At 43.5% G+C, this 27,857-nt stretch overlaps 3 long non-coding RNA genes and 4 other non-coding genes across 10 annotated transcripts; 3 read left to right on the plus strand and 4 right to left on the minus strand.

Moving 5' to 3' along the window:
• TRNAQ-UUG (transfer RNA glutamine (anticodon UUG)) lies at positions 1 to 72 on the plus strand. Its single transcript has one exon. It is a non-coding gene; the product is annotated as a tRNA-Gln (tRNA).
• A 1,235-nt stretch (positions 73 to 1,307) lies between these two features.
• On the plus strand, positions 1,308 to 25,305 carry LOC140626165 (uncharacterized). 4 transcript variants are annotated; one of them, XR_012025361.1, is made up of 4 exons: positions 1,308 to 1,422; positions 2,273 to 2,467; positions 15,626 to 15,776; positions 24,901 to 25,305. It is a non-coding gene; the product is annotated as an uncharacterized lncRNA (long non-coding RNA). The 4 variants fall into 4 exon arrangements; XR_012025360.1 differs by lacking the exons at positions 1,308 to 1,422; positions 2,273 to 2,467 and adding an exon at positions 2,682 to 2,804; XR_012025362.1 differs by lacking the exons at positions 1,308 to 1,422; positions 2,273 to 2,467 and adding an exon at positions 3,003 to 3,268.
• Positions 9,083 to 9,154, minus strand: TRNAM-CAU (transfer RNA methionine (anticodon CAU)). Its single transcript has one exon. It is a non-coding gene; the product is annotated as a tRNA-Met (tRNA).
• Positions 14,960 to 16,986, minus strand: LOC140626163 (uncharacterized). The gene is made up of 2 exons (XR_012025358.1): positions 16,218 to 16,986; positions 14,960 to 15,161 (listed from the first exon to the last, which is right to left on the minus strand). It is a non-coding gene; the product is annotated as an uncharacterized lncRNA (long non-coding RNA).
• TRNAI-AAU (transfer RNA isoleucine (anticodon AAU)) lies at positions 15,492 to 15,565 on the minus strand. Its single transcript has one exon. It is a non-coding gene; the product is annotated as a tRNA-Ile (tRNA).
• TRNAL-UAA (transfer RNA leucine (anticodon UAA)) lies at positions 19,638 to 19,720 on the plus strand. The gene has a single exon. It is a non-coding gene; the product is annotated as a tRNA-Leu (tRNA).
• LOC140626168 (uncharacterized) lies at positions 21,739 to 27,522 on the minus strand. The gene is made up of 2 exons (XR_012025368.1): positions 26,927 to 27,522; positions 21,739 to 23,999 (listed from the first exon to the last, which is right to left on the minus strand). It is a non-coding gene; the product is annotated as an uncharacterized lncRNA (long non-coding RNA).
• Positions 27,523 to 27,857: the final 335 nt, after the last annotated feature.

Genomic DNA, 27,857 nt, shown 5'->3' on the forward strand with positions numbered 1-27,857 from the left:
GGCCCCATGGTGTAATGGTTAGCACTCTGGACTTTGAATCCAGCGATCCGAGTTCAAATCTCGGTGGGACCTTCGTGAGTTTTCTTAGCAATTTTTTTTCATTTTATTTCCTGCAATCTCATCTCTTCAAACTAGCATTTTTTCCCCTGTAATCCAGCTAATCTGGCAGCCCTAACAAGCAATAATATTACCAAAATCTGAGCCCACCTGCTGGAGCAAGACCTGGTGCAGAAACCAGCACATGGAGAGGCAGCCGCCACTCCTGTAAGCTGTGCCCAGATCTGGGTTGGGGGTGGGGGGAGGAGGAAGGGGTAGGGGGGAAGGGGGGGAGTGGAGACTTGTGTCTCCCACATCCTCCCTTGGCTTGGTTCCTAGAAAGGAATTTGTGTGTGTGCACAAAAAAGAACTTCTGTTTTAAAAAGAATGGCCACGTTGCTATAAGGCTGGAATAGGAAGTCTAAGAAGTTGTAAGTACCTGATTCCAGCACGATGAGCACGGAGGGGTTCTGCTCGCCCTCACGGCGCTGCCTTCTGCGGGGAACACTCTCAGAGGATGGATTCAAGCCCCGCGGGCAGAGCAAATGACCACCCCAGTACCACCTAGCTGCAAATTCCCGAGCTTCTTTCTCCATCTTGAAATGCCTCTGCCCTTGAGTTGGCACCAACAGCGGGTGCCACCCGTGGCCTAGCTGCCCACAGTGTCACCTTAGAGATTCTCCGACGGGACAAGCCTTTCCACTTTGCCGGGGTGCCCTACTACACTTCGGTGACTGCTGCCTTGCCCTGGCCACATCTCCAGCCTCATTCGTCTCTGTTCCTACCCTAACATACCCTCCCTTCTCATTAGCTTCTAGTCACCACCCAGGGTAAACTTATTTCTCCATTTCCCCTTCTCTTCTCATTTTTTATCTGTTTTTGCCCTCCTCTCTGCCCTCACGTTATGAGGTCTAATTCTCTATCCATTGCTCGAATATTGACTTAGACCTTCCAGCCCTTCTCGCTGAGATCATCGTAGGCTCCCTTTATCTGGGCTTAAGTGCCTCCTCCACGTTTCCTCAAGACTCGAAAATCCCCTTCTCATACCTGTCCTAATAGCTTGTTTAATAAGCCCTCCCTCCTGTTCAAGATCCCCCTCTCTCCTAGGGAGGGATCACTCCTGTGGCCTGTTCATCTGTTGCTTCTTAGCCCCACGGTCCCTGGCTCAGGTCAGGAGTTCATAAAGCCTTGCTGAGTGCACAGCCTTTTCACCTAATCTGCTCTGATCAACCCAGAGCCCAGAGTAGCTCTTGTGCATGCTTGGTTCCAAACCGTTCTGCTCTGCTTCCCAGATTTCTTCTGACTCCTTTTGCTTCAATGACCCTAAATCAACACCCACGTGAAGAACGAGCTTTGCCCAAGACTGCAGCACAAGTCTCCTTGGAGGTGAATGTCAAACATGACCTTTTTTAAAAAGAATTTATTTATTTGAGAAAGAGAGTCTGCAAGCCGGGGGTGGGGGTGAGGAGGGTGGAGGAGCAGAGGGGAAGCAGACTCCCTGCTGAGCAGCGAGCCCAGACCAGGGGCTCATTCCCCTGACCCAGACGTCATGATCTGATCCAAAACCAAGAGTCTGATGCCCATCTGTGGGAGCCACCCAAGCATCCCAACCATGACTCGTCTTAATGCCACTCAGTAGCTAAAGAGATGCTGGGTGGGAGGATGCATCACTGAATTTTGCACATTTGGGCTGATAATTCACCTCAGGAAGAAAGGCTCCTTTCACTGCATACCTGCCCAGTCATCCCGAGGTCTGCACATGCTGGTTTTGATAACCTGTTGGTGTAAGGAGCCCATTGCCTGTCCAGGGTCTAGCTTCTGGAAAGCACTAACTGCACATTTGTGATTTAGTTGAAGATATTTGAGTGCTGCACACGACACAAGATTTGGGGCTGAAGATGCCCCTATTTCCTTTCTGAGAGCTCAGGAAGGAGACATTGGCTTGTGAACTGTGGCTTCCTGGGCTCGTCCTCATGCTCGGCCTTGACTCTGGTCCCAGCTCATCAGAGGGTAGGAAGGAGGCCCTCAGGAGGTTGCCCCAGAGGAGCACAGGTCGGCTGCTGCGCAGGTCAGGGCACCTTCAGAACCTCACAGGGTCAAGGCCATTGGAACAGTTTTTCCCTTTGGTGATCCACCCAGTGTACTCATCTCTGACTAGTTTTGTCAAGGAACGAAAAATCCACGGAGCTTTCCCAGCGCAGGTTTAAAAGTATTTCCTTTTCCTTATCTCTGCCAGGTTTTGACAGTTTGGAATAAGCCGTAGAGGATTTTTACCGTCTCTCCTGAGGATCCCCTACGCCTGTGCGCAAACATCCTACACCTGTTCTAGCTTGAGGGCAATGCCCAGCCCAGCGTTCCAGAAAAGACCCGACTGTCCAGTAAGGGCCGCTCTGCAGAACTCCCTTGGCAGGAGAATCCCGTCAGACGCCAGGTGTGTGCAGGGAGAGCTGCGTGTTGCGGACTTTGGTCGCCCGGGTTCGGGGTGTTGGGGCTGTTCCGTTTCGCAGCGTTTTGCCGTCCGTGTCCGCCAGAGCGCGCGCCGTCCTCGTCCCGCAAGGCCGCGGGGACCGGGAATCCCCGGAGGCAGACGCCCCGCCCCGTGCCCGCGAACCCCGCAGGCGGGAACCTGCCCATTCCTCCTCGCGGTCCCGCCTCCGCGGGCTGCTAATCCTGCGAGGGCACCCGGAGCGCCCACGCTGCCCAAGTGGCCGCGGCCCTAGCTCCTACGCCGGGTGCAGTCGCGCCGCGGACGGCCGGGAGGCCCCCAGGTAGCGAGCCCGGGCGCCGGGTCAGGACGCCGCTCCGCATCCTGCCGGACTTGCCCCCGCTCTTCTCCCCTGCACACAGGGGGGTTCCGGGGCCTCCCCTGCCCCCCCGTCCGTCAGGCAGGAGGACGCCGGTCGCGGGGCTGGCGCGGGAGCGCTCAGAGCGCCCCCACCCCGACCCGAGGGGGCCCAGGGCCACGGGGACCTACTCCACCTGGCGCCCCCCAACAGGTGCCCCAGGGCCTCGGGGATGCTCCTGCCGCCCCGCGGTCGGAGCACTCGTACTTGCGGGACACCAGCGTGCGTCGCGGCCTCGGTGAAACCGTTCGGTGCGGCGTCCGCAGGGGCCTCTACCTCCTTAGTTAAGACGGTTGTGCGCGCGAGGAACAGCAGCTGATGCAACAGTGAAGGATCTGCCCCCGGTGTCTCCGGGGGCCCCCATCTCGCAGGGCGGCCCTGGGCCTGAGGTCAGGGAACCACAGAAGCACCTGCCCCAAGGCCTGCACCTCGCTCAGGGCTCCTCTCCGTCGCGGCCTCACCTGTTTTACCGGGCACCCAGTTCGGGAACCGCTTGGGATTCGGGGGTGGGTGGAGGGAGGATTCCTAACGTTTGGGGGTCAGGGCGCTGCAGTAAGACTCTGGGGCAGAGGGTGTGCGACAGGTAACCGCCCATGACTTAATCCTAGAGGAGGAAACGCGAAGGGTGCTTGTGTGTACCTTTTGGGCAAAAAGGCCAGGGGACTCGAGGTAGAAAAACTATGTCATGTAGGAATTAGTAAGTGTTGTGGGCAGGTTAGCCCTATGGTGTAATGGTCAGCACTTTGGACTCTGAACCCAGTGATCTAAGTTCAGATTTCTGTAGGGCCTTACTGTGATCTTTTAAAATTCCATTCCTAGCTCCTTTGGGGAAACTGATCATTTTCCACCTTTACCAAACCCTTTCCATTCCAGCCCCTATAAATTTCCATCTACAGACGCAAGACCTAAATAGAAGGGGGTGGGGGGGAGTCCTGTCTCTTTCACTAACTTCCAATACAATTTTCTCTTTCATATATGGTATGCTTATGAAAAATTATATATTTACTTTTTATTGATTGCATGCTATCAAATTTAAAAACAAATCAAACCAGAAGAAAACACTTAAAATAGAGAGACAAACACTTGAAATTACTAAAAATCGTATCTCAATTTTTATGTTTTTCTGTTTTAGACTAGTATGATAGGGTAATTAGTCACATCCTTTAGGCATAAAAATGCAATATTTGGGGATATAATTCTGTGACAGTTATAGAATAGAAATACTTTCAAAAGAGGAAGAAGAATTCATGAATGTTTTTCAACTGTTAAAGCATGCCATATTTTTTAAATTGAGGTATAATTAATATATAACATTCCTTTCAGGTGTACAACATAAAGATTTGATATTCATACATATTGTGAAATGATCACCACAGTAAATCTAGTTAATGTCCATTACCATACATAGTTACAATCATTTTATTTACTTGTGATGAGAACTTTTCAGATCTCCTCTCTTAGCAACTTTCAAATACGCAATACAGTGTTATTTATGATAGTCACCTGATGTACATTACATCCCCAGACTTATTTCTATTGTAATGGGAAGTTTGTACCGTTTGACCCTGTTCATCCATTTTGCCACCTTCTGCCTCCACAGCCACCAATTTGTTCTCTGTACCTATGAGCTCTTTTGTCTGTTTTTGTTTTTGATTCCACATACAAATGAGATCATATGGTATTTGTCTTTCTCTGTCCTGCTTGTTTCACTAAGTATATTTTTAGAGAATGCTAGTGCATATCAAATTGTTAGAGCTTCTAGTTTCCAATGGACAAAATCCAGTCATTGATGAGTCTTTCTTAATATACAAATTTTACCATATGCTAGCAGTTACATTCTTTGGAGTGATTTGAATTTATGAGGAAACATTTTAGGACATCACTGGAAAGCAATGTGTGAAAGCACAAAAATACTGTGGCAATTCATAAAGACTCCAAGGAATTAAAATTGCTTGAAGACACAGTTCTTGGTTAAAACAATGAAATAATGGGCCAGCTCCCTCCATCATCTCTGTCAGACTGGTTCATTTCTAATTTTCAGGTGGATGTTTTCCTTGTTTGTGTACTTTGATTTAAGGGGATGTAAGATGGTTTATTATGATTTTGTAAGCTTTCATTGAAGAGTATTTTTATTAAGCTTCTGTTGCTCAAAGATGCAATAATTTCCAAGTAAGTTTTTCTGACTTAAACAGTGTGTTTGGTTAATTCATATTTTGTATTTAAGTCACAAATCTATGTGGAACCTAATTTTTTCCATGGTTGAGAGGTAAATGTCCACGTTAGTGTTCTTCTATAGGCAAAGTTAATTGCACCATCAGAATTTATTTTAAAATCATCTTTGCCTGCTGAATTGATATACTTTGTCGTATGTTAATTGCCATGTATCCTTGTATCCATTTTTTAAATATATCTATCCCCCCCCCCCCCATGTATACTTCTGACAATGCTAAAATGTTCTGATGTTCTTTTAATCCACTTAAATTCCCTTGGAGCATTTTTCCCTTTAGAGTATTTGAAATTTTCAGGTACAGGGGAATAAGACAAAGAGGGGGAGGCTGGAGATTCAGCTTCTGGTAAAGAACTGAGGACAAGTAGGGTGCTGGTGAGCATATGAATGGACTAGCTCTGGGGCAGAGAATTGGAGGGGCTGGATTCCAGTGCTTTGGATCTCTTAGTTTCATAAAGACACTGGTGCCACTGAACACGGTAGTTTCCTTGGTGAACCTGGCAGGCTTTGAAGAGATCCACAAGTCATAGAAGGGCTTCGGTGTTTGTTTGAGGATGTTTGGAATATGATAAAGCTCATTGTCTGCACAAATCAAGCCAAGGGTCCGAAGGACATTTTTTATTTTCATGATCCATGCCTCCAGGACAGTCTGTGACCCTCTTATTTTCTCTCTTCCATGATTCCCTGTTCCTTGTCTATTTCTGTGACAAGCCTCCATTTTTTTCCTGATTATCTTCCCTGCCTACCTTGAAGTAAACTGAGGTACTGACCCTTGCTCTTTCTGAGCTACACTGAAGGACTGCATTTAAGATCTGAAACTGTCCTAAGCACATGAACAGCCTCAAGCTTCTCTGCACCTGGGTGCAGCTAGAGATGTACAAATTGGGTGGCGGCGTCAAATCCTGAAATCACACACTAATTAAATTAATTTTAATTTTATAAAAAATTAAATTTTTATAATATGTGTGAATCAAAGCATATATCTGCTCCATGTGGGAAACTCAAGAGGCTTCATTCCAAGCCAGATACATCTGACACAGAGCTTTAGGAATGACACAGCTGGAGAATGATGAGCAAGTCCAGCATGATCCTTGCTTTCTCTGGGTGAGCTCTCAAAATGTTCCACTCATTTCCACAGACAGGAACTCCTTCAAAGTACAGGCACTGCAGCAGTATATAGACCCCTGCAGCTATGAGCTGAGTGTACATCACCAAGTGCAGAAGGACAAGTGTGGTTCTTCCTCTTTAGGCTGATGGCCCAGAGGAGCATGGACTGGAAGCTTGTCCTCCAGGTGAATTCAGCCACTACCATGCAAACAATGGTCCAGTTTCCCCCTTTCAGTGGCCACTTCTTCTTTGGGGTCAATGAAGGAGAAAGACTCAATGGATATTTCAGAACAGGCAGAGCAGATTAGGGACCAGCAGAGAAAGTGAGCCATGTTGGGTTCCAGTGAGGATCAAGTCAGGGTAGACTCCAGGTCCTGTGGCTGGCACGTGGTTATGAACTCACCTGCTGCCCCAGGCGCTGTGCTAGTCCGTGGGCACTCTGCAGATAACGAGGCCTCAGGACTGGTCCCTGCACAGGGGAGCTTGCAGGCAGAGAACTAAGGCAGGTGAAGTGAGGGCAGGGTGAGGAGAGCTCAAGAGTGTGGCGGGTAAAAATGAAAGTGTGCAGCTTGAGGAGGAAAGAATTTCACCATAGCTGGTGCCTGGAAGACCAGTGCCATTGTGGAAGGAGAAGCAGAGGTTGGGGCAGCAGCATCCAGGTGTAAAAGGCTCCTCAGAGAATTCTCTCCTTGCTTACCAGTCTGCAGTCCATATTCTAGTTTAAGCAAGAGTCCTCCTTTTTCTCTACTATCAATCATCAATGTGAATTCACAGAATCTTCCCCCTCCACCAATGGTTTATGCTTCATTATTGCCCTTAACTACATTGGTATTGAGATTTACCCATATTTAGCCAGCCTTCAAGCTGGCTTCTGTGTCCTTGGGACATACCATCGTCATACTTTCTGGCTTAACCAATCATTGCAGACTTGACTCCTGTCTACCCCGTCCTAGCCCTGAAGTCAGCTGTTTCTCAGAGATACCCAGGTGTCTTTCAGCAGGGAAAGGGACTAGAGACCAACATTTGGGAGCTTAGTATACTAATTGCGTCTATGATGTCTGTCTCTTAGTCCTTTTGATGGAAAGATCTAGGAAATGCATGTGCATTCATGTGCATGTACATTCATATCTTTCTATGTTCTTATGCACATGCATATGTATGCACATATCCATATATGTACCTGTGTTAGGAATCATGAGCTCACGCCGATACCTCCAACTCCAATCTGTCTCTGCAGTATTCTTTCTTGCATTCCCTTATTCCATATTTGTATATGTCCCCTCTCCCACCCTGCGACCCCTAACTCCAGCAACATCGGCATGCTGACCCACCTGTTTTCTGGAGTCCTAGGGTAGTTTCAGAATGCCTTTGGCCATCCACTACAAAAACCCCTCTACTTTTTTTTTTTTCCAAAACCCCTCTACTAAAGAGAGTTGAAGAGTTGTTTGAAGTTCCCCACACCTCCCACCCCCACCTCCCTGGCTAAGAGTAAAAGTGAACCCTCAGAAGCCATGCTCATAAATTACATTCTTTTCCTTTCTGTGTCATTATGATGATGGAATAGAGTTCAGTTCACCTGCTTTCAGTTTTGCTTTTCTTTCTTCCACTTCCCATCCTTGTTGATTTTATATTAATTTTTGAAAATATGGAACATTGACATGCTTTCAAAAAGTAAAAGTTTGCCAAAAAGTATACTCAGAGAAATGTTCTCCCCATATTCCTTTAAACTCAATCCCCCACAACTATTACTACCCTCTGGTTTTCCTAACTCCCCTTCTTTCTTAAAAAAAATTGTAGCATAGTGTAATGTTCATCTGCACACACCCTCCCACACACACACACTTAACAACATCTCCTGGAAGTCACTCTATGTCTTTTATGTAGCTGCCTAGCACTTTTCCTTTGGGTCCATATGTCACTGGTCATTCAACCCATCTTCTGAGACTGGACATTGAAAGCTAGTTAACATGCTTTTAGGGGGTAAGCAAGCAAAATAAACTGGAGATTGTTGGTCTTGCCAAACAGGAACATCTTCACCACTAAACTGAGTGAACAAACCAGGTCTACCACATGCACATTTGGATTAATATTTTTGCTTTTGACATCTTGCTCTGTGAATTCCCATTGTATAGAAGAATTTCTATTTTCTTGTCACACTCTAGGCACTCATTTAAAGTATTTTGACTGCTAATTTTCTCTCAACTTCTTCTGCAAATGTATCAGGAAGACTACTATTTTTCTTCTTTATTTGTCCATGGAATTTAATGCACAAAATGTTTCACTTTAATGTATTCCAATGTTTTCTACCATTTCACATTTTAGCTTCTTTGCTTCTTGTTTTTCTCATAACATTCCAAGAATCCAGTTCCTGAGGGTATGGACTCCAAAAGATACTTCCCAGTTAGTGTACATAAATTGCTTTGGAGAAGAATTTGCAGCCCGTCACCATCAACTTGAAATGAATATAATAAAATCATGCAAAGACATAGACAAAAGAGTGAAAGAAACCCCCACCCAAGCAAAAAGGCAGTATAAATGTACAGTAACCAATGGTCTCAGGCAAAAGTAAGGTTTTTCCTTTAAGTGTAAGAAACTGTGCAAGGAAATATAGTCATGTCACCTCAAAATATATTCTATTTATTGGAAGGTTAATTAACCTGTTGGAAGCAAACATAGTTTGTCACCTTCCCTTTATGTCTTCTTGAGGTAAGATTTGCTTCTACTTTGAAATGAGCGAGAATTAGGGAGAAAGGAGGTAGATACCGCACATTTCTAGAAATCAGGTACAACGTCAGAGCTGAATTCTAGTAAGCGGCAAGCCCTTACTTTCTGAGGCCCTCCCCCTCCAGACTCGGGGATCAAAAACATTTAGCAGAGGATGGTTTCGATCCATCGACCTCTGGGTTATGGGCCCAGCACGCTCCCGCTGCGCCACTCTGCTCCTTGGGGAGGATGCAGGCTCTTACTATTTACCATATGAAGGATCGGCCCCTCCACCCGAGTTTCACACCCTCCCAATTTTCCCTTCTGCGCTGGCCCCGGGCCTCGGCCTCCGCAGGGCCGCCCCCTCCAGGAAATCAGCCGTGCTTCCCGGAGCCGCTCTGCGCCAGTCCCAACAGGAGCCCTCCGGCGCCCCCGCCCCTTCTGCCCCTGCGCCCCCAGACCCCCACTCCTGCAGTCCCCCGCCCCCCCCCGGCCCCCCGCACCGCCTTCCTCTGCTCTGTCATTAGCTCCTGGTGCTCCCCCGCCCTCCGCGAGCACTTGACCGGTCCCCGCGCGCAGGGGGTGTGGGTGGCGGGTACTCTGGAAGGGGAGGGGAAACCATCTTCTCTGTACCCTCGGAAGTCCTTGGCTGGGAACTCTGTGACGAGAAAAGTTTATGAAGGTGTACACATCCTGCACCTCCTGCACCCACCGAGGGCCTGAGGTGCGCGGGGGACAGTTCCGCCTCCAGACCACGGCCGCGCAGGGGAGGCCAGGCCCGGAAGCAGGAGGACGCAGGTCACACAGATGCAAGCTGGTGCCTTCTCCCTCCGAAGGGTCGAAAGCCCTGTTGACCTCAGTTCTTTGATGGATCTAAGAAAATGTATTAATTTTTAGTTTGTTTAGCCTTTTTCTCATTATGAGGACTGGAGTGACAATTTCTAAACAACTCATATGCTGGATGGGAAACAAGAAGTCCTCCAATTGGCTTTAAAATACTTCTGTCTTATCAAAGACATGTGTGTGGCTTGAGTGCTTCTTGGCCATTCCTTCCTCTAAATTAATGACCCCTGGCAACACTGTGGAATGAATTAACTAAATGGATGAATTACCATGAGACCCTGAGTGGTTTCTGAGCAGTATGTATCTGCCCATCTATACTGTTTAGTAGTAAAAATTTATTATTTCCATCTGGATTTTCAGGCAAAGGGCATGGAAGGAGTGTTAATGGTCAAGACTGGTCAAGTAACTAGACTGTGCCTATGAGAGTTTGTAAGACCGCTTCATCGGGAGCAGACTTTGGGCCTCCTGGTACCAATGCAGGCAGACTGCTCCCACGGACCCAGATTGGGGTCCCACAGAACCAGCCAAGAGAGTCCTTTGCTTCATGCAAGATAGAAATCAAACATGAGCCAGAGAAAGTGAACACAGTTTGAAGAGGCAGGGTAAGCATCAGAACCATACTCAAATAAGACAGAGATGTTGGAATTATCAGACCCAGAATTTAGAACAACTATGATAAATCTGCTAAGAGCGTTCATGGATAATATGCAAGAACAGATATGGCAATGTTAGGAGAGAGAGAGAGGGAAAGTGTATGAAAGGACCAAAAAGGATGCTAGATGTTAAAGGCACTGTAGTGGAAATGAAGAACATCTCTAATGGGCTTATCAGCAAACTGGACACTGCTGAGCAAAGAATCTCTGAGCATGAGAATATCTCAATAGAAAACTGAAAAGCAAAGGGGGAAAAAAAGACCAAAGAAAAGAGAACATAATATCCCAGAACCATAATAGGCATAATGGAACAGAAAAGATATTTGAGCAGAAAAGAACAGAAAAAATATTTGAAATAATGACTGAATAATTTCCCAGATTAATGTCAGATACCAAATTACAGATCCAGGAAGCCCAGAGAGCACCAAACAGGATAAATGCCAAAAAAAATTATACCTAGATGCATCATTTTCAAACTACAGAAAACAAAAATAAAAACATTCCTGAGAGCTGCTAGAGGGGGAAAAAATTACCTACAGAGGAGCAAAGAGAAAACTCAGAAATTATGCAAGCAAGGAAAGTGGAGTGAAATCGTTAGTGTTGAAAAACTCACCAATCTAGACTTCTGCACCCTATGAAATTATCCCTAAAAAGTGAAGAAGAAAGACTTACCTAGACAAAATATTGAGACAATTTGTTGCCAGTGGACCTGTCTTGCAAGAAATATTAAAAGAAATTCTTTAGAAGGAAATGATATAGATCAAAATTGTGGATCTGTGTGAACGAGCATCAGAGAAGGCATAAATGAAGGTAAAATAAAAACTTTATATTTTTTATTCTAAATTGATCTGACTGGTAACAGGTGGTAAAAAATAGTAATCCCTACAACATATTTCCTTTTGTCTATGTGTGTATGTATGCATATATTTGTTTATGTATCAATGAAATGAATGGCAACAACGATACAGGGAACAGGATGGAGGAATTAGAATCATTTTGCTATTATAAGATACTCATACTACCTTAGAAATGGCACAAGGTTATTTGAAAGTAGGCTTGGGTTAGTTCTAAATGTATATTGCAAATTCTAGTACTACCACTAAAAAAAGTAAAAAAAAGAAGTATGACTGATATGCTAAGAAAGGAGAGAAAGTGAAATAATAAAAAATGCTCAGTTAAAGCCACAAAAGACAGAAAAAGAGTAGAAGACAAAAAAGAATGAAAAACAAAGGCAACAAATAGAAAATTGTAACAACTATGGTTAATAGTAATCCAGCTCTATCAGGAATCACTTTAAATGTCAATGGCCGAAATACACCAATTAAAAGACAGAAATTGTCAGAGTGGACGAGAAACAAGACTAAAATATATGTTGTCTACAAGAAACTCACTTTAAATACAAGGACATATATAGACTGAAGGCAAATGAATGGAGAAAGGTATACCATGTTAACACAACGAAGTAAAATGAAAGCAGGAGTAACTATATTAATTTCAGCAGAGCCAACTTCAGACCAAGGAAAATTATGAGGGCTAGAATGGAGCATTATAGAATAATAAAGGGTTCTATTCTCTCTTACAAAATCAGCATCTCCAGCTTATTCAACAACAACAAAACACGCATTCTTAAACTCACATGGAACATTCACCAAGGTAGACCACATTCTGGGCAGTAAAACACTCTTTAGCACATTTAACAGGATTGAAATCATACAATGTCTGCTCTCAGACCACAGTGGAATTAAAGTAGACATAATAACGGAGAGATGGCTGGAAAATCCCCAAATATATGGAGACTAAACCACACACTCCTAAATAACACATGGGTCAAAGAAAAATTCTCAGGAAAAATTTTTAAATATTTTGAATTAAATAACAATGAAAATATAACATCAAAAAAATTTTGATACAGTGAAAGAAATGCTTATAGGGAAATTTATAGCATTGAATGCATATATTTGAAAAGTGAAAGATCTGAAATGAATCATCTAAGCTTCCATCCTAGGAAAGTAGAAAAAGAGGACCTAATTATCCAAAGTAAGCAGAAAAAAACAAAAAAAAAAAAGAAAAAATTAGGGCAGAAATTAGAAACAGGAAATCGATGAAACCAAAGCCTGTTCTTTGAAAAGATCAATAAAGTCAATAAAATCAATCAGCCTCTCTCACAAGGGAGAAGGGAGAGGACACAAATTAGTGCTATCAGAATTGAAAGATGGGACATCACTACAGATGCCATGCATATTAAGAAGGTAATAAAGGATTGTTATGAACAATCTTTATGCCCACAGTTTGGATAACCTAGATGAAATGGACCAATTGAAATTGTGAAGACAAATTTGCCAAACCATACACAAGAAGAAAGAAGTAATCTGAATAGGCCTATATATATATTTTAAAAATTTGATAATTATTAACATTCCAAACAGGAATTTCAGGCCAGATAAGTTCATGGTGAATTCTTCCAAACATTTAAGGAAGAAATTATACCAATTCTCTATGATCTCTATTATACCAATCATAGAGAATCTCTATGATTCTCTCCTTAAAAGAGGACTGAAAAATGTATTCTAAGATAGCCCTGGTGGCTTAGCGGTTTAGCGCCCCCTTTCAGCCCAGGGTGTGATCCTGGAGGCCGAGGATCAAGTCCCAAGTCAGGCTCCCAGCATGGAGCCTACTTCTTCCTCTGCCTGTCTCTCTCTCCTTTCTGTGTGTCTCTAATAAATAAATAAATAATCTTAAAAAAAATGTATTCTATAAGGTCAGCATTACCCTAATACCAACATCAAACAAAGACTTTACAGGAAAAGAGGGCTACAGACCACCATCATTGACAGATGCAAAACTCCTCAGCAAAATAATAGCAAATTTAATCCAATGGCATATAGAAATATTCCAGGTGTGCCAGGCTGGTTCAACATTCACAATCACTTAATGTAATCCATCACACCAACAGGCTGATTGAGAAAAAGAACATGATCAGATCAAAAGATGTAGAAAAAGCATTGAACAAAATCCAGCTCCCTTTCATGATAAGAACTCTCAGTAAATGTCTGTGCCTTCTACTCCATTTTGCTGTGAACCTCAAACATCTCTTTAAAAAAACAAACAAAAAACCCACAACTCTAATAAAAAATAATACATATATTAGAAAAGAGAATGATTTCTGTTTGTGGAATTTTATGAAAGAAAGTGAAGTCTTGAATTTCAAGCTTTGCAGAGGATAGACTGAGGGCCATGTCTTGGAGTGGTGTGGAAAGCAGGGAAGAGCTAGCAGGAGCCCCAATTGGGAACTCATAAAGCATAGAGAGGGCAGCCATTCATAGACTTTGGAGGTAAATTCAGCAGAGTCTGGCAATCATTTCCATGCTGGGGGAGAGGGGGGAAAGGAATTCTGAGGGAGGCCCAAGGACAAGTTCCAGCACCTCCATAGGGCCTTCACGAAGTAAGGTGCAGGTTTGGTCAGTGCCAGTATGTCTGAGATTATTGTGATGCTGGTCATGCTATTAGCATAAGGCTCATAGAACTAAAATGCTTAAAATTATCTAGGAGGTGGATACCACCTAACCTTGGTGTGGCGGTTGTTTCAGATCCATTTTTAAAATGTAGTTGCAGACAATGACCCCATAACAACTCCAAGTAGAGAGAAGACCCCAGGGCTTCAGGAACCAACACCCATGAGTACAGGAGCCTAAGGGGGAGCTGCCCGGCGACTAGGTTGGTGGAAACACACGTGCCCTGCAGCCAGTTAGCTTTTCTTTCTCTCCCATGTGGAGGTGGTACAGTTTCACAGCAACACCTCTCACCCTTTCTGACCCAGCATCCTGTTCACATCAGTGGTATCCAGCACACAGTCCTGTCCCTCCCTCACCCAAGTGACAAAGTTCTGGTGAGGCGCCAGGACAAGTTGTCTGTGTGCCCTGCCACCAAGGCCAGGTGACATATTTAATGGCACCTGGAAGGAGGAGTTGTTTAAGAAAAGAACATGAGCCAGAAAATTTTTTCAGTTGGAGAGGACTTTTGAACCAAATTGGTTCCCACAGATCTTGTTTGTATAGTGTAACATTCCCTCATTGGTGTCTTCAAGTTCTCTTCTAAGAGTACCTGGTATCATCGACCATCACTTTGGATTCCATTCCACTTTTAGGTGTCCTTTAAAATCCAGTCTTTGGGCAAGAAAAGTTGCACTCCCAGAGAGGGTTGGCTTCGTGGCGGGCAAGCTGTGCATTTGCACCAGGCCAGACACTTGACTTAATGCTCTGCCGTTGCTGGTTGGAAAATCTTAGTAATCTTTAAACAAAAAGCCCTGTGTTTTCATTTTGCACTAGGCCCACAGGTTATGTAGCAAATTCTTCTCACAAAAGCTCACAAAAGGAGCAATCATCCGATTCCACTGCTCCTTACAGGGAGGAGCAAGAAGGTGAGCACAAGGCCACCCTCTACTTGACAACAAGTGTGCCCGTTACTGAGAGTGAGGGGATGCACCGCTAGAATGGAATCCTTTAAGACACGCCCTAGGATATCAAAAGAAAAAGACCCACTAAACCATGAAAACTTTATTCTAGGGTTTAATGAATGTTTTCCAGCCTTTTATTTAATCTGAGTACTTCAGGCCTTGTTGGCCTCCAGTTTCTTGTCAGGCTTCTTGTTTTCTGTTGTGTTTTGTTTTGGTACGTTTCATCACTAATCATGCTTTTTACTCTTTCAAGATTCCATCGTGTAGCTCTACTTTTCAAGATATTCAGTGATGGCCTAGAATGCAGAATCATGGAAGGAGGAGGAATAGCATAGCACTCAGTTTTTACAATATGCACATTTTATCTTTCTTTCTTGCCTAATTCTTCTGAATTATATTAAAAGTCAAATGTTAAGTGAAAAAATGCAAGTTTCTTAGGAAATCTGGAGAGTAGCTACAAAAGTTTAAAATTAGAAAAGTGTAGCTCAAGTCTAGCTCACAGCATAGACTGCTAATTCGTGCTGAATATGTCTCTAACTCTTCTACAACGTGCCCCAGGCAGGTAGACTGGTTGTCTGTGTTTCTATCAGATTTAAATCCACATTTCCATAAAACCTCTAAGAGAAAGGCCCCACTGGGGTTTGAACCCAGAATCTCCTATTTATTAGGCAGGTGCTTTAACCAACTAAGCCACAGAGCCTTATAATCCGTCCTATTTTATCATGCCTTAATCTGTGTTTTATTTCTGTCATTTCTTGAGGATTTAACAAGAAGGTGAACCTGGACCACAGTCAGAACCAAAGAACACTCTGTGTGGAATGAGAACTCTGCGGAGAAGCCCATCTTGCTTGGTTCTGAGACCCATCGCATCCCCTCAGACCCACAGGAAGCCTGCCTTTCCAACTCTGTGGGTGAGTGCTATTGGAAACCAGACCCAGGCTTTTGACCTCCAATGATTTTGTCTCTCCCACATGCCAAAATGTACTCCCTCTCTCCAAATCTGATTTATTTATAATATCAATGCTAGGATGGCATCATCTAAACCAGGTAAAGGCTCAGATGAAGTTCCTTGCATGAGAATGCTCAAGTAGGATTCTTCATAACTTGAGTACCTGTGTATTAAGGTATAAGTCATATGTCTTCCAACAGACAAGCACAGGAGGCATAGGGTAAACTGTACATGCTCCCATTCATAAAGAACAAAAACAGGGGACACGCTGATGCATAGCAAATCCAGTGGGTGCATGATGCTCCTTGATTAGGGCTCAGTAGTTCTCAGACATGTTTTCCTGGACTCTTGGCTTCACCCTGAGGATCAACCATCCTGTGGATACGAAATTTCTCTTACTCACTGAGTCATCCTCCTGGCCTACTTCCTTCCCATAGAGTCTGGGAGGTTCAAGGTCCTCTTTCCATTTCACGCTGTCCTCTATCCCTTTCAGTTCAAGCTTTCAGTATCTGACAACTGTGCTCTTTACACCCCCGTGACTTCATAAAGGCCATTGGAGCTTATTCCTTTAGATTTGGAGTCAGCAAACTATGACCTACAGGCCAAATCTGGCCATCTACCTGTCTTTATAAAGCTTTACTGGACTGCAGCCACACTTACTTTTTTCATATTATCTGTGGCTGCTTTCTTGCTACAACCACAGATCTGACTAGTTCTGACAGCGACCGTGTGGTACACAAAGCCTAAAATATTTACTCTTAGGCCCCTTCAAGAAAAAGCTTTCCAACGTCTGTATGAAACCAAAGCTGCACTCGCAAACCTGATGAACAGAAGCCCATGTCTACCTTGGCTTCCTATGAGGCTGCTGGCAGACCACAGCCTTAGGACTTGTGGTTTTGTGGCAGAGGATATGTAGGGCATGTCCTGAAGAGCCTTAGAGGTTTGTTTTTCCGTTTAGAGATCACCTTAACTCACTGGGGAATGCCAACAAAGGTCTTACCATCACACCTTTGGCTTCATCTTTAGGCCACATTTTCTGACACTGCTCTGGACTTAATCCTTGCCTGAAAGTCATTTCTTAATTTTAGCCTTTATTTTCATCTGGAACGGCTGGAAATAATAAACAGCTTTTCTTTCAAACCCTGTTTTGGCTCATTTGTATGTAACAGATATTCCCTTACCTTAAATCTTCCATCTCACATTTTCCCACAAACAGCAAGAAAGGCTAAGCAAGCTGTCACAGTTTGGTCCAGAAGTCTCTTTAGTTAAATCAGCCAGCTCATAGGTTTGTTTTCTGCATTCCAGAATATTGCAGGCATAGTGTTTGTAAATTCTCTACTGATTCATTAAGAACCCCTTTTCTTCCAAGTTCAGATAACATTTTCCCTGGGGTCCACATGTCCCATCGGTGACTGACCCATAAACCTTGTTGGGATGTGTTCACACCTAAGCTTAGACCTTTTTACGGACTCCCCCACTACCCCATAAATTATGATGTCTCTTGGGACAGCTGCTGAGCGCTATTTCCAGCACTTTACAAGCAGCTCACCTTTTTACCAAGGGCTCTTTTTCCAGAATCATGGAATTGTAACCCCACTTGATCATGAATCAGTATTCCTGAAGGTACAAGAAAGCCCCTCTGCCAACACCAGAGGCTCTCTCTGCAGCTGTCTCCTCTCTGGTATTGTTTCATTTTTGCTTACTGCATTGGCTTCCCTGAAATGCTATCTTTGTGTCCCCCAATTCAGTGACACTGCCTGGCTCGGAATTCCCCCTAGGTATGCCTCAGAAACTGCCTCCAGGCACCAAGCTGAAGTTTGCATTTACACTGCCTAAGAGTGAAAAAGCAAAGTTTTTTCCAATTTCAAAAGTCCTCATACAACTATTGTGACTAATTTCCCTTCGTGTGAACTCTGAGCTTGTGTAGAATGGGAACATTCTGCACTTGGATACAAAGTGCTCCAGAAGGACATCCTCAATGCCACATCCCACCAGCAGGATAGGAGGGTTCTTTAATTCCCAGTCCTCCAATAATTGATTTTTCTCAGTTTTTTACTTTTTACTAATGGCGGTAGAGTACTGTCTCTTTTTACTTTTTATTTCTGTGCTTAATGATTTTGGAAATTTTTGCACAATATTTGTCAGCCTCCATTCATCTCTCTCCTAAATTGCTTGTCCTATCCTTTGTCCATTTCATTTTGATCTTGCTGCTTTTGGTGGCCTCCTATTATACCATCTATCTATTTGGCCCCTGCTATTTGGGGACAATTTAAATATACTCTCCCATGATCACATTTATCTATTATATTTCTGTTATGTCATTTGTTTAACATATTCTTCATTTTAGTGGAAGCAAATACTAGAATTGTATTTCTTTGTCAGTCGTGCTTTTGAAGTTTTTAAAAGTTCTCCACTCACTGGCACATGAGGATATTCTCCTTCATATACTTCTAGTAGCTTTATTTTTTGCTTTCACATTTAAGAAACTTATTAGCTGATTCTACTATGTAGCCCACATGAAGAACAACGGTAATGGAATATTTTTGGAATCATCTGTGTCTGTTTATACTTGATGGCTTCTGTCTCGGATCTGTTTTGTTGTAGAAGCCTGGAGTCATGTCCAACCCCAGTGCCTGCCCAGTTCTCACCCCAGCTCTGAGAGATCTGGGTTTCTTTCAGAGCTTGGAAGGTGCAGGACTCTCCTAGGCTGTAGCTGCTTTCAAGGAGTTGACCCTAGCTCTGGCAAGAGACAGAACCCAGAGCTGCCCACAACAAGGACTGGAGGAGGCCATTGCTTGTACATGAATTTATCAAGCAAAGAGAAAGATCTGGATGTGAACCCAGCCAGTCGGAACATTCAAAATAAGGGCTGGGCTCCTTCATCGACTGATTCTGGGAAGAGTCATCATCAGACCCTGTTTGCTTGTCCTGTTCCAGCAGACATGTCTCATGTTGCCCTGCTTTCCCTCCACTACCTGGGGGACATGTCACACACTCGGTGTTCAATGTCGTTGTATAAATTCATTACGTTCCAGCCTGTGCTCCAGGATTTTATTTCAGCTCCGTGTCCTCCAGAGACCCTGAATGTCCCATAGGGAGCTTCTTTCATGGATTCGTAAATTCCCCCATGACAACTTTTAGCACACTTGACTGAATGTAGTCAGCACAGTTGAGGTGAGTCCCCTGAGAGTGCCTGGCAGAATTCAGGTTCTAGGGACCCCCACGTCGGAGTTGGGGGGGGCGGGGGCTCTTACTGTCTGCGGCCCACACCCAGCTCGCTGTGCTCCTCTGGGAACTCCTGGGCTGCCAGGGTCAGCGTCCGGTCATTACAATCCAAGTCACGAATTTGAACTGCTTTTGTGTCCACTGCGGACTTCCAAATGTCCCCGCAGGGCAGGCTGGTTTCCCGCGTGTCCCTTGGGGCCCGGCCCTGCTGCCTCCAGCGCTGGGCGGTCGGGAGACCCGGCTGGACGAGAGCGGGGAAAAGCAGGGCCTCTTCCGGGAGGATTGGGGCGGCGCCTGCAGGGAGCAGAGGAAGCAGGTGCACCCCTGCGGGGCTTTCTGCTACTCTTTGTCCCTCCTCCACGCATTTTTCTTTCTGTATCAAATAAAAACAGCGATTTCTCTGAAGCACGGGCGGTGACCTAGCCCGGGGAGCTCGGGAAGCCTGGGCGTTTTCTGAAAGCACAAAAAATGTGCTGTGTTTTCTCTTTCAAAACCCTCCTCGTGCAATTCCACAGAAACAAGTCCTTCGGTATTTCGTGCACGGCACAAATACACTAGTTCCGATAAAAAAATAATTGCAAAGAGTCTGTGCCCAGCCACCGGGATGGCCGAGTGGTTAAGGCGTTGGACTTAAGATCCAATGGGCATGTGCCCGCGTGGGTTCGAACCCCACTCCCGGTAGAGCAAGTTTTCGTCTCGGCAGCCCTTCCTGGGGGGAGGCTGGCCTCCTGGGACGCGCGTCCCGCTTTTCTGGCCCTCCGCAAAAACATTATCCTTTCTTGCCTTCAGGCAGTAGTACCTGCGTGAGCTCTTTTTTGCCCCAACCCCATCAAATTGCCAACATAAGGAAGACAAGTCGACAGTCTTCCTAATGAGATTGATACTCCAGCCCTTGGGTTCCAGGGGAATGGAACCTTGGAGGCTTTGGCCTTGAGGCCACAGGAAAGGAGCCCTCCTCCGTGGCCCCTGTGAAGCGAGAACTACCTGCCAGGGGATTCTTACTGCTTCCAAAGGTGGTTCTCAGAACGATGCTGGGGCTGCCCCTCCAGCTGGCTCCGGAAAGCAGAATTGAACCTGCACCAGCACAACATGAGTGTTTTGAAATATAAAAATGCTCCCTCGGTGCAGTTTCCTTTTGCCTTTCTCCAGTGAATGTTGTTGAGCATCTTTCTGTTTATGAGCTACCAGTATTTCCTATTCTGTGTACTCATTTTTTTCTATTAGCTGTTAGGTCTTTCTCTTATGATTTGTAGGAGCTCTTGAAATATGAATCAATGAAGCCTTATTCTGATATGTCACAGATATATGACATATATGATATGTCCACTTTGTTATTTGCCTTAGATCTTGGCAACAATTTGGGACTATGCAGCTTGAGTGGTCAGTCTCTTGGTTCCATTCTGACTTACACATACCTTCCCCACTACAAGGTCAACAAGTGTTGACAGAGGAATGCCATGCTTTCTTCTAGAATGTCCATGATTTCTTTTTTGTATTTAGATCTTTGATTTATCTGATTTTTCCTGTGTTTTAATATGTGAGATATATATCTAACTCTACCTTATTTCCAGAAGACTGCCAGTAATCCCAACACCATATTTTTTTAAAGATTTATTTATTTATGATAGACATAGAGAGAGAGGGTCAGAAACACAGGAGGAGGGACAAGCAGGCTCCATGCCGGGAGCCCGACGCGGGACTCGATCCCGGGACTCCAGGATCGCGCCCTGGGCCAAAGGCAGGCGCTACATCGCCGAGCCACACAGGGATCCCCCCCAACACCATATTTTTAATTTAAATTCAACCTAATTAGCTTAGAGTGTATTATTAGTTTCAGAGGCAGAGGTCAGTGGTTCATCAGTTGCATAGAACATGTGTGTGTTCATCATATCACGTGCCCTCCTTCATGCTCATCACCCAGTTACCCAATCCCCCACCTGTCTCCTCTCCACCAACCCTGTTTGTTTCCTAGAGTTCAGTGTCTCTTATGATTTGCCTCCCTCTCTGATTTCATCTTATTTTATTTTTCCTTCCCTTCTCCTATGTTCATCTGTTTTGTTTCTTAAATTCAACATATGAGTGAAATCATATGGTATTTGTCTATCTCTAACTGACTTATTTCGCTTATATCATCTACTTCCATTCAGGTCATTGCAAATGGTAAGATTTCATTCTTTTGATGACTGAGTTATATATATATATATATATATATATATATATATATATATATATATATCTTGATCCATGCATCTGTTGATGGGCATCTGGGCTCTTTTCATAGTTCGACTATTACAGACATTACTGCTATGAACATTAGGATGCATGTGCCCCTTTGGATCACTATGTTTGTATTCTTTGAATAAATAGTGAGTAGTGCAATTAATTGCTGGGTAATAGGGTAGCTCTATTTTAACTTTCTGAAACCTCCATACTGTTTTCCACAGTGGCTGTACTAGCTTGCATTCCCACCAACAGTGCAACAAGATTCCCCTTTTTCCAAATCCTCTCCAACATCTGTTGTTTCCTGACTTGTTAATAATAGCTATTCTGAGTGGTGTGAAGCTGTATCTCATTCGGGTTTTGATTTGCATTTCCCTGATGATGAGTGATGTTGAACATTTTTTTGTGTCTGTTGGCCGTTTGTGTGTCTCCTTTGGAGAAATGTCTGTTCATGTCTTCTGCTCAATTCTTGATTGGACTTTTTGATTTTTGCATGTTGAGTTTGATAAGTTGTTTATAGTTTGGATACTAGCCCTTTATCTGGTATGTCATTTGCAAACATCTCCCATTCTGTAGGTTGTCTTTTCCTTTGCTGCGCAGAAGCTTTTTATCTTGAAGTCTGAATAGTTCATTATGCTTTTGTTTCCCTTGCTTTCAAAAACATGTCTAGCAAGAAGTTGCTGTGGCCAAGGTCAAAGAGGTTCTCCTCTAGGATTTTGATGAATTCCTGTCTCACATTTAGGTCTTTCATCCATTTTGAGTTCATTTTTGTGTATGGTTCTAGAGAGTGGTCCAGTTTCATCGTTTTGCATACTAATGCTGTGTTAGCATGGGGAGACCCCCATTGATTGAAATGCCAGACCACTAAATTCTGGTTCTCTCTAACATGTATAGGACCAGATAATTTGAAAGACTGAACTTTGGAACTCGACAACCAGTGTTCTAATTCTGGCTTTCCCACTGACTCTGAATCTTGATTTTTTTCTTTGTCAGATGGAGGTAATAATCCTTACTTCATGAAACACAGTTGTAAGGATTAAGTACCTGGTAAATTTAGAAGTCTCTTTGCCACTATGTAGGTTAGTCCCTTTGCCCCTTAGAAGAAACTCACACTCTTCTTTTATAGCAGTCCTTAACAGAAACCTTGAAATCAGATTAAAAATCAGATAAAAATTTGTCCTGATAGTTAAATTGCTTCTATGTTTTGAGGTCAAACACTGAGATTCCACATTTGAATCTCAGTGATTCCACATTGAATCTCTGATCCTGGGGACAGCTCAATGGATCATTTACATGAGCGGCCTTGGATTTCAAGTCTGAGCCTTGAGCTTCATGTTTGCTCCTGGCCTTTCTGGGCAGAAGGAAGGAAGTTCCTCCAAGAGTTCATCTGTCTCTTCACAATCAGAAATAAGTTGGTTTGAGGGACAGCTGGGTTGCTCAGTGGTTGAGCGTCTGCTTTTGGCTCAGAGTGTGATCCCGGGGTCCTGGGATTGAGTCCCACATCCAGTTCCCTGCAGGAAGCCTGCCTCTCCCTTTGCCTAAGTCTCTGCCTCTCTCTGTGTGTCTCTCGTTAATAAAGAAATAAAATCTTAAAAGAAAAAAAGAAAGAAGTTGGTTTGACAAGACTCAATTCCCATGGCGAGGCAAGACTCATCCCTACCAAGGTGGGTTTTATCATCTTTTTCTTTCCTGTGGATCAGGGGAAGAGAGAGAGGATGAGTGGAAGTAGAGGGTTTATTTTTTTCTGGAATGAGACTTCAGATGGTAAAGATTTTACCCAAATTGAAATTTGCTAAAGAGAAAAAATGCAGAAGTCTCTGAGTGGTCAGTAGGAGATGTTCAGACTGCCATGCCAATGGCACTAATGTCCAGATTCTATCCATATAGAAGTTATCCCAAGTCATATTTCCTCACCAGAGTCAACTAATCTGAAACTACCATTCCACACCTATCTCTGCCACTGGGAAGTTCTGTACCTGTTGTATCAAGTGTCTGATTTTATTAAATTCCTCCAATCGTCAGTGATACTGGCAATTTCTACTCAACTCTAACCTCTGTTGTTTCTTGAGACAGGCAGAATTTTATGACGGCTCCCAAGGTGCCATCCCTTGCTGTATAAGCCCTGTAAAATCCTGTATAGGTAGTAATTTTCATCTAATACATAATTAGCAATAGCTACCAATTCATCCCTTAAACTAATTTTTCTCAACATCCATTTTGATATTGGGAATGCAACACTGAGGGGGTAAAAAACGAAGTTTTTCTCTTCCCTCCCAGGCTTTCTGGGTAGAGGAAGAGACTCACAGGTATCTTTATTTTCAACTCAAGGGGGAAAAATGAGACTACTTGGATGGTTTTGTCTTCATACCGAAATTGTAAAGCCCGCCACACTCCTACCACTTCACTCTGGGCCGTCCTGTTTTTACTGGTTTGTATTAGTCAGCCTTCCCAGAGAAGAAGAACCAATAGGATGGAATATATATCTTGGCTCCTGTGATTAGAGAGGCTGATAGTTTTCAGATCTGCAGGCAACAACCAGGAGAGCCAGGAGACCGATGGTGTACTTCCAGTCGGAAGACCAGCTGGCTTGAGACTCAGGAAGAGCCAGTGTTTCAGACTGAGGCTGAAGGCAGGAATAAAGTGATGTCACAGCTCAAAGGCAGTCAGGTAGGACAAGTTCCCTCTTCAGGGGATGGCCAGCCAGTTTTTCTATTCAGATCTTCAACTGATTGGATGAGGCCTACCCACATTAGAGAGGAAGATGGTTTACTCAGTCTACTGATTTAAATGTTAAACACCCCAAAACACCTTGACAGAAACACCCAGAATCGTATTTAACCAAATATCCAGGAACCCCATGGCTCAGTCAAGTTGACACATAAAATTAACCATCATATGTGTAAGAGAAAATATGCTCTAAACATAAGGAATAATAGTCTTCACCACTCTTAGCACAGGAAGAATGAAAAAACAATGCAATATGTATATTTTTGCAGGAGTAGTATATTCACATGGCTCCAAAATGAGAAAGTATTAGAAGGTAAACTGAGAAGACTGGGGTCTCCCTCCCCGCATCTCTCCAGTTTTCACCAGCACCTTTCCCTTAGTTTCTTATGCAGCCTTCCTGACTTTTTAAAATATTTGCAAATATGAACATAATCTTAGTTTACCTACCTTTTTACATAAAAGGTAAAATATTTACCCATTGTTCTGAGCTCTATTTTTCATTTAATAGATTTTGGAGGGACGCCTGGGTGGTTCAGTGGTTGAGGGTCTGCCTTTGGCTCAGGGCGTGATCCCAGGATTTCGGGATGGAGTCCCACATCAGGCTCCTGCGGGGAGCCTGCTTCTCCCTCTGCCTATGTCTCTGCCTCTCTCTCTGTCTTTCATGAATAAATAAATAAATAATTTTAAAAATAGATTTTGGAGATCTCTATTTTATCAGTACTTAGCCTGCAAATAGCTTTGCATACTGCACAAGTGTGGCTTATTTTCAAATGAGTATATCCAACCAGGAAGGAGTTGGATCTGAAACTTTCCCACTGCCCTCTAGAGAAGGGGATGAGAACAAAGTGCAGGTTTATTGGGATAGAGGGAAAAGGAGGATATGACATCCTTTCTTTTTTTTTCTTTTCTCTTAGGGACAAAATATTTTCTGCCTGAAGCAATACAGTGCCCAAAGATACTTGAAGTAGTTTGGAAGGAGCTGGTGATCAAGAAAAACTATATATTCACCCAACAAATACTTGAAATGAACAAATACATTCTTCAGAATGTAATAATTAGTTATTTTTTAGTAAAGATATTCAAGACATAGAATTCAGTAAAAAAGAGGTATAGAATTCAGTAAAGAAAAATGGGGCACAAAAATGTTTTCCCAGGATGATAATCCTTTTTAAAAATATATACACATATGTATATAAATATATATATATAATAAAATGTGCTTAAAAGTGTTGACTTTGGAATGTGGGAATATATATTTATTTTTCTTAGCCATATTTTTGTGTGTTTTAACACTTATATAACACTTATATAATTAAAAAGAGGAGAAAAATAAAGAAGTAATGAAAAAAATCAATCCTTTGGATCTTTTTTTAAAAATTAGTTTCAGGGGCAGAATTCAGTGGCTCATTACTCATATAACACCCAGTGCTCATCACATCACATGTCCTCCTTCATGCCATCACCAAGTACCCCATCCCTCCACCTCATCCCCTCCAGCGACCTTCAGTTTATTTCCTACATTAAGAGTCTCTTGCAGTTTGTCTCCCTCTCTGATTTCATCTTATTTTTCCTTCCCTTCCCCTAGAATCCTGTTTTGTTTCTTAAATTCCACATATGACTGAGATCAGATGATAATTGTCTTTCTAGCATTATACCCTCTAGTTCTATCCACACTGTTGCAAATGTTTAGCTTTCAATCCTTTGGCTCTTTATACCAAAGATATACCCAGCACAATGGAGAAAAGATGAAATACTTTAAACCTTGATAAAGAATCTCTTGCCTTGACTTTGTAGGGTTGACGCTCAGGTTTCCTTACATAGGATAGGAATAGGCTGGCCTACAGTCCATATTTGGTATTAGTGATGAGGAGTGTCAAAATGATAGAAACGTACAATTAATATTCTGGTTTATCATCAGAATTCTATGATTCAATAGCCTAGACAGGAGGATACCTACAAAAGTGGTCACTCCCTGGTGAAAAGATAAGTTTGTTCTTCAGGGGCTATGGAGTATAATAGTTCAGAACAAGGTCTTTGGAACAGATTTCCTAAATCTAGTTAAGTCTGCCCTTTATCTGAGACCTTCATACGGGAAAAGTTCATGGACACATGGACATGGCAGCCCAAAAATCTTGTCTCACAGTTCTGGCTTTGCCACATATTCTCCCCTGAGACACAGTGTCTTCATTATTTAGAGATAATAGCCCCTATTCCACTGAATTGTGAGGAGACTCTCTCTCTCTCTCTCTCTCTCTCTCACACACACACACACACACACACACTGTATATAGTGCAGTGCCTCGTAAGTAGTAAGTGCTCAGTATATATCCGTTCCTTTGCCCCTTAAAAGAAAAGCATTATCTTCCTTTATAAACTGTCCTTAATGAAAATGTTCCTGGTTAATTTCTGTAGCTTTTAAAATTGTCTAGAATTTCTCACTTCTCTAAACCTGTATCATCAACCTCTATCAGTCAAACACCTGTGTTAGATATTCTCTGTGGAACAGGCAACATGTCACCGTAGACTGCCTCCAGCTTGGCAGTCTGACCTTGGTCCCTAGGACCCCTCTGCTGTACTTTTCCTCAGCAATGGCTCTGTATGTGGTGGGGCTAAATGGTTACTGCCCTTCTAGTGACATCAGATGACTAGCTACCAGAGTGAGGAAGAAAACCTCACCCCCAAATATAGAAACTCTGCAGACCAGCAACATTTACTGAAATAACACCGTGGGAGAAAATGACTGGCTGCAACACTTCCAGAGGGAAGAGGGTTTTGTCAAAACTTAAACTTCACAGATGGGGAAAGGGCTTTGTTAAGGACAATGAAATACGCCCATAAAACAGGCACCTATGTAATCTAGGGCTGAAACACAAGACCACCCTTCTGCTTCCTCTGCACACACAATTCTACCCCCTTCACTTCCTCTGCCATGAAACATACCTGTGGTCCTGGGATCCAGAAAGACAAATGAATAAAACAAGGGGAAGAAGTCTATCCTTTCCAGAATCATTGACACTGCCTTTAGGGTGAGTGGCTGAAAAATCCCTGTGTGGAGGGTGGAGAGTCTTCTTATTTTTACACCTTCTGCTTGGTTTTAGGCTCAGTTTTGTGTCCTCTGGTAAGATGGTTTCCATGTAGTGTGGTCGAGATTTTAAAACTCCAACAGCTCCCAAACACTGGGAATTGTGAAGGCAGAGAGCTCCTAAGAAAAGAACTATACTGATGATTCTGGTGAGGACAATCTCTCATTTTCAGAGAGCATAACAGGCCCAGAGGCTAAAGTGTGGGTTACCCATACACATTTTTGTTATCACCTCATAACACATGGTCCCAGCTGACTTCCTGGACATGTGACCTGGGCAGAGACACAGGGCCCTGTACTCAAAAGAGCCTCAGACTTGTTTTAATGCTCTGGCGTCATTGTCCTGAAATTGCTAATTTTTAAACAAGACACTCTACATCTTCATTTTGCACTGGGCCTCACAATTATGTAACTGGTCCTACATGTTGTCTTCTATTTTCCATTGTCAAGAAAAGGAAATGATTCTTTCTGATATATTGTATTCTGCCCCTTGTTCAAGGTATGTTTGGTGCAGAGAGATGGCTTCTCAATCTCAATTTTGGGGTTTATATTGCAAAACTGAATTACAGAAAGAAATCAAGAAAGAACAAAAACAATTTTTTTAAAGATTTTATTTATCTATTCATGAGAAATAGAGAGAGAGGCAGAGACATAGGCAGAAGGAGAAGCAGGATCCCTGTGGGGAGCCCGATGTGGGACTCAATCCCAGGACCCCAGGATCACGACCTGAGCCAAAGGCAGACGCTCAACCTGAGCCACCAGCTGCCCCAAGAACAAAATTTTTAATAT

The sequence above is a fragment of the Canis lupus genome, chromosome 37 (assembly GCF_048164855.1).
Source record: "Canis lupus baileyi chromosome 37, mCanLup2.hap1, whole genome shotgun sequence".
NCBI classification, from domain to species: domain Eukaryota; kingdom Metazoa; phylum Chordata; class Mammalia; order Carnivora; family Canidae; genus Canis; species Canis lupus.